The sequence below is a fragment of the Pteropus alecto genome, unplaced genomic scaffold (assembly GCF_000325575.1).
Source record: "Pteropus alecto unplaced genomic scaffold, ASM32557v1 scaffold60, whole genome shotgun sequence".
NCBI lineage: Eukaryota > Metazoa > Chordata > Mammalia > Chiroptera > Pteropodidae > Pteropus > Pteropus alecto.
In genome coordinates, this window is record NW_006430726.1 from 6,223,750 (window position 1) to 6,234,724 (window position 10,975).

The 10,975-nt window shown below is 55.8% G+C and overlaps 1 pseudogene; it reads right to left on the reverse strand.

Moving 5' to 3' along the window:
• Positions 1-7,482: 7,482 nt before the first annotated feature.
• LOC112484112 lies at positions 7,483-7,599 on the reverse strand (annotated as a pseudogene).
• Between the last annotated feature and the right edge of the window lie 3,376 nt (positions 7,600-10,975).

Consider the following 10,975-nt stretch of genomic DNA (forward strand, 5'->3'; position numbering starts at 1 on the left):
AGCCCACTACGTTCGCTCCTCGAGTCCCCAACATGTGCACACACGCGTGCGCATGCATACACACGCGATTCCTTCCCACGCATATCACGTTTCAAATGCCCAGCAAACACAAAGCAATGGCCCCACACCATCGAATACACATAAACACTGGTGCCTTTCTCCCAACGCGGTCCGGATGTGGCTAAGGGTCACGCGACCTTTGCCTGAATGATACATTTCTCCAGCCCCGAAGCACACCCAATATACAATGGTAGAGGGATCATGGTACACGTACACACACACACACACACACTCGCTCGCTCGCTGAGCCTCCCATCGACAGTTAACCCCCAGGGCTCCATGACTTGGCCGTGCGGTGAATTTCTTGGCTGACACTATGGAAGCCCTGAATTTTGCACACTGAGAAGAGCTCCCTTGTCCACCATCCTCCACTACCAGGCATCAGTGGGGCTTGAGGGGAGACTCCCTTCTGAGCACATACTGCCCCAGAAGCCTGTTTCCTGCCAGCGTAAGGAAAGGGTCCTGGGGGCTGACCTTGGTTTGAGCCATCTGAGACCCGGCTTCGCCAGTCTGGGGTGTTAGGTCACATCGACGCCTTCAAAATAATGCTCCTCTGCCAGAGAAGTTGTTTTCTGGTGTCTCCTTTGAGCTGGAATTCCCACAACATAAATCATGCCAAGTCACGGTCTTTGAATCTAAACACCTCTGTTGTCATTTCCGTCACTTAAAAATAATCCAGAAAATCTGGACTGAACTGACTTCTGGTGAATAGACTTGATGCATTCCCGTATTGGTTCTGAATTTCTTCTGAAATTTTTAAAGAACGGCTTGGTTTAAGTACGCCTGGAAACCGTACGATGAAAACGTTTTCTGAGACGACAACCCTACTTCCTTCGCCGCCACACGCAGGCGGAGGAGGCCCACTCTCCCGAAGTTCAGCGAGGCCAAGATCTGCTTTGGTACCATAGAAGACGAATGAGAGGCACAATCGTAATTACACTGCCAGCCATTTCTCTCCTCGTAAGTCGAAGTTAGCTAGCACTCTGTGTGAAAACCCAATAAAGCGCCAACGTATCAAGTCTGAGGTGCAGTCTCTAACACTGGAGCTGAAACTTCATCCACGTCCCAAAGAAACCGGTTTCCCTACCCACCCTGAGTCACAGGTGAGGACTGCACAGAAGGAACAAGCTCCTACGTGCAGACTCCCCTCACATCTGCTAGACGGATGTCCTCTCGTTTGATAGAGCATGTGGGACTCGCCTGGTCCTCTGACCAGCCCAGAGCACTGTGTTGATCAGGGCTCCCAGTGGATTAAGCACGAAGGGGCCCACGAAAGGCCAGTGCACCGTCCCCTGGGCTGCTGGGAAGGCCGAGCCCTGACTGCGAGCTTCCTGGGTCAACCGCTGAGCCACCCCACTGAACTGTCTCCTCTCTGAACCCTGATCACCGCCCTGCTGTGTGGCTGCTCCTCCCCGAGAGTCGGCTGCCTTGGCGGCACCTGCGCCAGCAAAAGGGACGCCACCCGGAGCCTGTTCCTCGCCCTGCTCTTCCGCACTAAAGCCTCAGGTAGATGAGTCTGATGAGCAGAGACGAGGTCACGTGTCCTGGACACCAAGCAAACTGAAGAAGATCTGAAGGTTCTCCTTCAGCAAGAAGATGGCACTTGTGATACTGGACACTCTCTACATGCAGCAGCGTGGCTACAAAGGTTCTACCGCGTTTTTCACCCAGGAAATTCACGTCTGGAAATGTAAAATGGGTAAGTGCCAAAATCCCACATCTCCAGAAATTATAGGGTCACCTCCCAGAAGCACAGAAATTATCTCACAGATAAATGCAACTGGGACCAAGAAATCTCTCTCTAGCTTCTTCCCCCAAATCTTATTAAGTGAGCTTCACACAAACCATTGTGAACAAGTTTGCTTCCGAAGGGTCCTCTGCTCACTACAAGATGATCATGAGGCCTCTCCAGGCAGAGCGCGAGGCTTTTCCTGGCGTTCGGGCCTTCTGGCACGGCACACTGCTTATGCTCAGCGTGGCCCGTCGCCTGCCTCGGGCACTGCCCCCTCTGCTTAGATGCTGTGTCAAGGCTACTTTCCTCGTGCCTTGTCCCCTTTCGAGCGTCAGGAGATACAGTTAAACCTCAGCTCTGACTCCAGTATTTGACTTGGTGAACTGATCTTTCTTCAGCATCTGGACTGATCTTCTAATGCATTCGCCGAGATGGTGGCAGACGACAGATGGTTTCCTAGGAGCCGGGTCACCACGGAGGCTGCTGGAGGAGGGAACGCCACCTTCCAGTCTCCTCCGCCTGACCACCAGCACCACCCACTGAAAGGATATTAGATTACGGTCAGTAGCGGAGGACAGCCCTCAACCCGACCGCAGAGATGAGCTCAGTAGGAAAAAAACAACGTTCTCTGAAAAAGAGTGGATCTTCTCATACCATGATCCCTGAGGCTGTTCTGGAGCTTTCTAATCCAAACCGATGGGCAGGCTGAGAGAGGACAGACCAGATTCTGACGCCTGCCTCCCTCCCCAACCCCAGGATCCCAGACGCAAGCCAAGCCGGGGAGCTCCGCCGGCCTCACCGTGTGCCCGGGCCACACACCTCCATTCCTCTTGCACGTCTGCAACGGTAACACGAGCAGTGAACGCAGCAGCATGCGCTTCCCGCCTCCTCGTTTTAGCCGGTCTGGCCTCTTCCTCCAGAATCGCAAAATACGAGGCTTCCAGCACTCTCATTTCATCAGTTTCCTGCACGGCTGTCTTTACTACATCCGGTGAGGAAGTGGCTACCTAAACCTCTCCCTCCCCTCTGCCCTTCTCCACGTCCCGATCTGGCCACGGCACTGGTCAGAGCCCTCCCTGGCTATTCCGTGAACATGAGCAATCCCCTGATGCTGTGTCTCCTGTCCCATCGACGACATGCCCCCTTCACCTGCGCCGCCCGGGAACGCGTGCGCCCCGCAGCTCCTCTCCCTCCCTTACGTCCACTTCTGCCAGCTGTCCCCCTGCCCCCTGTGATCGAACACGGACAGCACCATGCTCAGAACAAACACTGAGCTGCCTTTGCTTTGTCTGCAGGATGCAGCTAAATGCTCGCGTTCAGTAAGCACTGTTCACGTGCTTGTGATTCTGGGACTTCACTGCCGAGCCAAGGAGCAGAAGAGGAAGACTCGCTCTTTCACAGCTGTCTGCTTCTCCTGAAACTTAGAATTATGGTCTGTTTTCTAGTATAGATATTTCCTTTTACCACATACTGCATAATGTCACCTATTCCGTCAAGTCTGTTGTCCCCCAAGGACCTCTTTCGCAGCGCACAGCACACAGCGTCCCTCTGGCTGTCCCTTCGCTGATTTTCTGGACGACTTCCTCGGCCCCCTGAAACCCCAGCCTTTGCGTTCCCTCCCCGGATCCCCACCCCCTCGCTTTGCTGCAGCACATTCTCAGACTTCCCCTGTGCGAGGTCACACTGCAGACCCTGCACATCTGAAAATGCCTCGTTCCCACCTTCCTGTTGCAGTTTGGCTGGGTATAGAATTCTAGGTTCAAATGTTTTCCCTCAGCCCAAACAAGAAATCGCAACAGGCTGAATGCAGAAGCGGATATGAGCCTCCAGCTTTCTTCTAAGCCAGCCATTAAAAAGATTTCGAAAAATGTGATTTGACACTAAAATGTCTTGTATGTTAACACGTAATGGGTTTATTGAAATAATCCTGGGGTGGGGGGAGGGGAAGGTTAAATCATTTCCTTCCGTTTTCCCCGTTTCTGAAATTCCAGTTGTTCCGACGCTGACCTTCTTCAACCGATTCTCTCACCTCTTTCATTTGGCTTCTTTTTCAACTTCCCAAAAAACTTCCCAAAATTTATCTGCCAGCCTTTTGAGCATTCTCACTTTTCAGTGCTTTATTTTCCCCCTAACCATTACTTTTTCATGACACCCTGTTCTTGGTTAACGAATGTATCTTCTAGAGTCTCTGTGGATATTAATCTGAGGTGTGGCTTTTTGAAAGTTTCCCTTTGCTCCCCCAAAATTAATCTGTTTTTTCAGGGTCATTTCTTCTGTTTATTTTGTCTCTTTCACGCTGGAGAATTTCTTCAAACGTTCGATGACCCTTGATTTCCCTTCATATGCAAAACCGAAGCAGGAAGAAAAGCTGAGAACTCTGTGCATTCAGGTGGCCCTGTCCGCTGAGGGTGACAAGCAGGGGACCAGCTGGCGATCTACAAGGGGGACTTACTTCTACATACCAGCTGGGATGTTCCTGGCTCAGGGCCACTCATTTTTAAGGAGAGCTCTCCTGCACACTTTCCCCCTCTGAAAGACAGACTCCCAGATGTGTGCGTGTGGTCTGGGAGCTGAGAAGTGGAAGATCAATGCCCGTTAAGTAAAGATGCTCAGATGCTCGCCCGCGGAAGCCAAGCCCCTGCCACGGCCCCTCCCCACTCTGTTCCCCACGAGCCTCTCTGCACCCCGAGCTCCAAGACAGCTTCTACCAGGAGGTGGTGCTCTAGCATGACCATCCCTTCACAAGATCCTCCGCTCCATCAAAAACCAAAGCCTCTACTTAAAGTGGCTTGTTGACAGTATAATGACTTCCATGAAAAGAAAAAGTAACTATTCTCCCTCTCTGTATTATTTTCTTCTCTTTATCCTTTTCCTCCTACTCCTCCTCCTCCTCCTCCTCCTCCTCTTTCCGTGTCCGTTCGTCTCCAAGACATAAGCTGGCCAGGAGCACCCGCTGGCATTTGGTTCCTTCTTCCTCGGGCCTTCTGAGATTGTTAAAAACAATAAACTCGCAGCTACAGCCAATGGTGGCTCCTGCATCTCCATGACCCAGCAGGGGGCATCATTTAGCATGGAAACAGCTACATCATAATCACCAAAACCAAGGATTTCAGTATGTACCAAGTACGCTTCTGCCATATGCTTTGGAAAGACAAGTTCTTTCTCAGAAGAAAGAGTAGTTTAGGAAATGTGAGTGTTTGAAATGCCCGCAGAGCACTATAGCTTTTTGAGGTTTTCAGCTTCCTCACATGAGTGTCTGACAACTGACTTCTCCTGCGTGGGGACGAGTTTAGAATGTGATCTCTTGTGTTCAGAACGTGCCAACCCCACCCCTCCGGGCTGTAGACAGGCCTGTGGAGCTTGGGGCCTGGGCCCAGATCTGATGTCTGCCCAGGTGTTTATTTCTGCTGATAACCCTCCTGCACTGAGATCTCAAAGGCCTGTGGTCTGGCTGAAGTTGCTTCTTACATCCGATTCGACCCTTACGCTCACAGTGAGTCAAATTCAAATTACAGCAGAATGCATCAGGAACTCTGCCTCTGGAATCTGGCAGCCCCCGCTCTGCCTTTCGCCGAATGTCGCTATCTCGGATGGCTCAGGTCCATAGCCCCTTCGGGTAAAGGCCTTGGTGACTGCAGTTCCTGGTTCCATCTGGGGGGTCTCTGGGAAATCCCTCTAATATCACAGATTATCATGTTACCCAAAGACTGAAAAAAGATGCTCCTGCCAGGAGACATTTAAAAAGTGGGAGTTTGGGAAATCTGAAACATGAGGCTATTAGACCATATTCAGTGCTTAAAAGTCAGAATGGACCAGCAGCTCACTGCGAAAAGGCTCCATGTGAAATATGAGGGGCCGGGAGGCCAGGCAGGAAGCCCGGCTTGGAACTACAAAGGTCTCTTTCAAAGCTTTGGGAAGATGGCACTAAATGCCAGCGAGCGAGCATGCCAGCCTCCCCTGGCGAGGGCCGACTGTGAGCCAGGCCCTGCTTCACGTGGGGCTCTGTAGTAACAGGCAGCTGAGCCAGCTGCTCTCGTGGACCCTGAATTCTGACGCGAGACAGGAAGGAAGGGGAGGGACGACATCAGCTGGTAATAGTTAAAATAAGGTGACCGAACAGCGGTGGCTGGGGCTTCGTCAAGCACGGTCAGGGATGGCCTGTCTACAAGGTGAGACCTGAGTGACAAGGAGACAGTCGCACCAAGTCCACATCTTCTGGCCACACGCAGGCAATGGCACATGACTCTATGTGTTGTCACCATTTTCCAAAGGAAGAGATGAGGACATAGAAGTCCAAAATAACTTAGTCGCCAGCTAGTAGAGAGTAAAACCGACCCCGTGCCCTGACCTGCACAGCCAGCTCCGTGTGCGACAGACAAGCAGCAGCAGAAACCACCATCTGGACGCACCCCGAAGTTGCTCAGGCGGCAGCCATGGGTGGGAATGGGTAAACCGACCACGGGTTTTCTGAGAGAAACTCTTCAAAGGACACAGAGCTACGGCCACGACACGCGGAGACATACATTGGCACCGCGCAACCCTAGGACGGCCATCGACACCGGTGGCAGTGACTGCTGGCTCCTGACAGCCCCGTGTGATGACCTGCAGAGTCGGCGTCACAGGCCCAGGTGGAGTCTGAATTATCAGCTAAGACTTCGATGTTCTGAAAAGTCTAAGGCAAAGGGCCTCCAGCCCTGGGCAGACGGGAACACCGCACCTCCCGAGGCCAGGGTCAGAGGACCGCACCCCGGCTGGCGAAGGCACAGCAGGACGCCGCTCCGCCTCCCGTGACTGCTGGGGCGCCTCCCCCCGCTCCGCGCCGAGCCTCCCACTGGCGTCCTCTGTGACTGGGGTTTTAAATGTTTCGTTCTGGTGTCCACTGGGGAAACCTAATTAAAAGCAAGTCTCCCAACCCAAAAAACCTCCCCACAACGGGAGAAGAGAAGGGACACATTGTGATTGAATGAGCACCAAAGCAGACTGCGATGTGCGGTCAGAGGCTGCGACGGCGGGCGGGGACCTCGCCCGTTTACACAGCCCAGCAGACACGGCTCGTTCTACAGACGTGTCCTCAGACAAGTCAGAACAAATCTTCAGGCAAAAAGACCCGCCCCGCACAGTTCGTCCCGCATTCATGCGGTAGCTGGGTGACCACTCCTGTCAGCTAGCTGGCTTTATTCGAAGAAAAAATAAACTTCTCAAGTCTTAATGACAGGAGGTCGTTCCACAAGGAGGAAGCTCGTGCCCTCCTGCAGAAACTGGGGATGGGACAGCATCTCCCTCAGGGGCTGCCATAGAACCATAGAAGAGACGGTGTCCAGGTCTGAAAGCCCACAGAGGCCTGCTGAGCTTTAAAAAAGATGCGCATACGTCACAAAGAGACAGGGCGACAACCCACAAGCCGCAAACTCTAAGCAGATGCTCCAAGGAAGGGAAGTGGGGGGTCCGCTCTCATTTTCCACAGAATTCAGCCTCTCACCTTCAGTTTCTATTTGCCCTTACACGGGCACGAAGAAACTATTGGCAACACTGTTTTAAAATAGTTCTTGTAAAAAAATTAACCGTGAAATGCTTCTAAGGGGGAAAAAGGTACAATTTCTCAAGGAAGAACCCTGAGGGGAACGAAGCTGCAACTCTCGGTGACGTCGTCACTCCACGCTACGTGGTCTGCCCTTATTTTTTATTTTTCAAACCTGCAGCCCCTGGTCTTCCTAGGTGGTCTGCCATCCAAGTACTAACCAGGCCCGACCCTGCTTGGCTTGAGATCAGACGGGATCAGGCGTGTTCAGGGCGGCGTGGCCACTGACCATGGTCTGCCCATTTTTAAGGAGCTTCAAAAGTCAGCGATGGCGCAGCCAGCAGCAGTGGCTATGGCAGCAGAAGTCAGTTCTCATCTGCGTGGTGATGAACTGTTTGGAGCTGGTGCCGGGCAGGAAGCCGCGTTCCCGGTGTGGAGTCCTTTGTTTCCGCGTATTCTGGGCGGGAACGGCCTGACGCCTGACGGGAATGTGTGGCATCCAGGGTGTAAAGGGAGGCAGACAGGACAGGTCTGAGCCACCGTGAGTCGGGACTCAGAGGAGCGCTGAAAACCCGGAGCGCGGGCTCTCCCCTCCGGTGGCCCGTGGCTCTCGCCGACGACCGAGGGACGGGGGCTGCACATGCGGCATCCCCTCCCACCCCTCCACCAGCCCAGCAGGGTGCACGTCCTGCACCTACTTCACACATGACATGGACGCTTACGAAAGTAAAGGTGACATGTCCAACGTCACTGGGTTGGTGGCAAAATCAGGGAGGGTCCAAGCTCTCAGTCTCACAGCGAGCGGCGCTGGCGGTGCCCATCTGAGACGGAGTTCAGAGAAGAAATGGTTCTCCTGGAGGAGGGCATGGCAGGTCTCGTGGTTAGAGAAGGGACAAGAATAAGCATCGGTGGCGGACTTAGGTTCCGGCGAGACAGAGACAGAGACAAGGCAGAGAGAGAAAGCTGCGGCACGGAGGACGCTTCGCCAGGACGCTGGTCACGGTGGGGAGAGGGGTGGTCTGTCTGTCTCATCCCTGCTCCGCCCCTGGGCCTCGGGGTACCCCTGGCGCACAGAGGCCCTCGACAGAGAGGCGCTGAATGGCTGTTCGATGACTTCTTGCAACAGCGCATGTGGAGGGAAGGACACAGTGAGAACTCAACCAAGTGGGTTCAGGGGCTCGGTACAAATCAAAATGGCATGCGTCTACGACTTCGGCCGGCATCCAGGCTACCAAATTAGCCCGTCGCAGATTCATGGCACTGACAAGACAGGCCTGCTGGGTCAGAGACAAAGGTCCTGTGACTCACAGTGACACCAATCGCCGGAGTGCCTGCATCTCTTTGTCCCACGGGGTGATGTAAAGAGATCTAGGTGACACAGAGAGCAGTGTCCCTCTAGAGTAATAACCTAGGACTTGTGAGCCCAGACTTTACAAAGCCTGTAGGTGCCACTCCTTCGCCCTCTCAAGAGCCACCATGACACAAGCCCCGACGCCTGCTGCAAACCAGGCTGGAGCAAGAGGGGGCCCGGCATGTCCCCGCTGCTCCAGCCACCCTGGCTGACGGGCGGGCACTGGGGGCGTCTGAGACAGGCGGAGCTGTCGAGAAAGCAGCTGATGCAGAAACGGCCTCGGTGCTTCTCAGACCTCGTGTCACGCCTGCCCTATGTCTGCACCCTGAATCCCGCCCCATCGGCCCATTCCTGCCCGGAATTCGCACAGAAACGAAGGACACCATGCCAGGAATGCAGCTTCCTGCCTGGCAGCAGCTCCAGACAGCTCATCACCACGCAGCTGAGGACACTACCTTCTGCCCACAGCACCAGGCTGCCCCTGTGCCACGCTGGGCCACCTGAGTTCATGCTGTGGCTGGGCGGACATGCGGTGTGTGGGCGAGTGTCTGAAACAGGCCACGCTGAGCCCATTCTCCCACGGCCTCCCTCCTACCGAACAGGCCTCACCACACCTGCCCCCGAGAGGCCCAGACTGCTGAGCCATCGAGCCTAGAGCTGGCACCTCTCTCTGCCAGCGTCTAATGTGACGCTGGAGGCCAGCCAGGGAGCCTTGCCTCATGCACCCTTTGGAACCATCCTGGTGTGCCAGCCTCCCCTCCACGCTGGCTTGCTGGCCTCCCGGTGTCCACCATCTCCCCCTCTCCCTCCCCAGCCTTCCCACTGTGCCCTGGGCCCCCCACCCTGCTCCTCCTCCCAAGAACGCCCTTCCCCAGCGCCCTGCAGGGGGCGCTGCTAGTCCCTGCACACACCTGACCTGCGGCCCCTCCCACACCATCAGCTGCAGGGCACAGTCACCCCAGCCCTGCCCCAGACCTCCGCCCTCAGTGGTCTAAGCCACCCACGGTGCGCCCCATCACAGGCCAGTGACTAGTGCAGGAATTAGCACATGGCCCAACTCTGGCCAACAAGGTGTGAGTGGCGGTCTGCTCAGGGACCTCCAGCAAAGGGCTCCTTGCTCCCCGGAAGGAGAGACCGAAAGGAATGGCTTCTCTCTGCCACCGAGCACCGGTGGGCATGAGTGTGGTTCCTGAAACCGCCGCCACCGTCCTGCAATCACGGGGGCCAGCCGTGCCCAGAGGAGGCTGAGGCAGAGAGATGAAAGGAACCTCGATGACGCTACTACATCACCGAGCCCTACCAACCCCAAAGCTCCCCTCCCTCTGGACGCCTATCCAGTGACATTACACGAGGCATTACTGCGTGTCATCCACAGTCAGAGACGCTAGCTGAGGCCGCCCTGGACCCCCACCTCCAGAGCCCCCTCCCCACACTCAGGCTCCTGTGTGGATGCAGAGGGCCAGAGGCCCCCTAGATGTCCTACTGCCAGGACCTGCCCGCCAGGTCCAACATGCTGGCACCCGCCACAGAGCTGGCGTGACCCCCACCCTGACATCGGCCTGCGCCCCAAACCGGTGACGGCTGCGGAGCCTGCACCCAGACGCCTTCGCGGCATGACACGGCCCAGAACTTCTCTGCACCTCGCTTCCAACCGCACTGCACCTCCTCTGGCTCGGGCGCGCCGCTCATCCACTCGCTTCAGAGCTTCCTGCGCCCCCTGCCGTGTGCCTGGCAGGAAGGTGAGGCGGGCGGCCGAGCCGGCAGCGAGCCCAGGCCGTGGTGAGGGCCCGGGGCTGCAGCACGCGGCACCCGGCGCTACGACACACAACCACACGTGCAGCGCAGACCCGAGGGGAGGGCCTTGGGGAAGCAGAGGAAGGCGTCACAGGAGAGGTGACGCTGGCGCTCTGGGGCTGGGTGAGCTGGGGGGAGGACATCGGCACTCCCTTGGCCGACCATGTGGTCTGAGCCCCATGCCTGTGCACTGGCTGTTCTCCCGGCCTCGAGTAACTTTCCCTTACCCTGTCGGCCTGGGAACCCCGCGAAAACCTCAAGTCACAGAGAATGTCCAAAAACCCATTCGCGACCCCTGAGGCAGGGCTGTGTCCCCCACTCTGCTCCCACCCCGCTGCAGTCACTTCCTGGTAAGGCCCTGCTCCTTCCTGACCTGTCTGCTCCGTCCTCCAGACTCTGAGGAGAGAACCATGTCTCACTCACCCTCCCGCACCCAGCCTGGCCCTGCTGCTGGCGCACAGCGGACACCTGATAAACGTGGCTTTCTCCCCAAGCCCCTGTGCCCTCCCAGCCGTGTTTT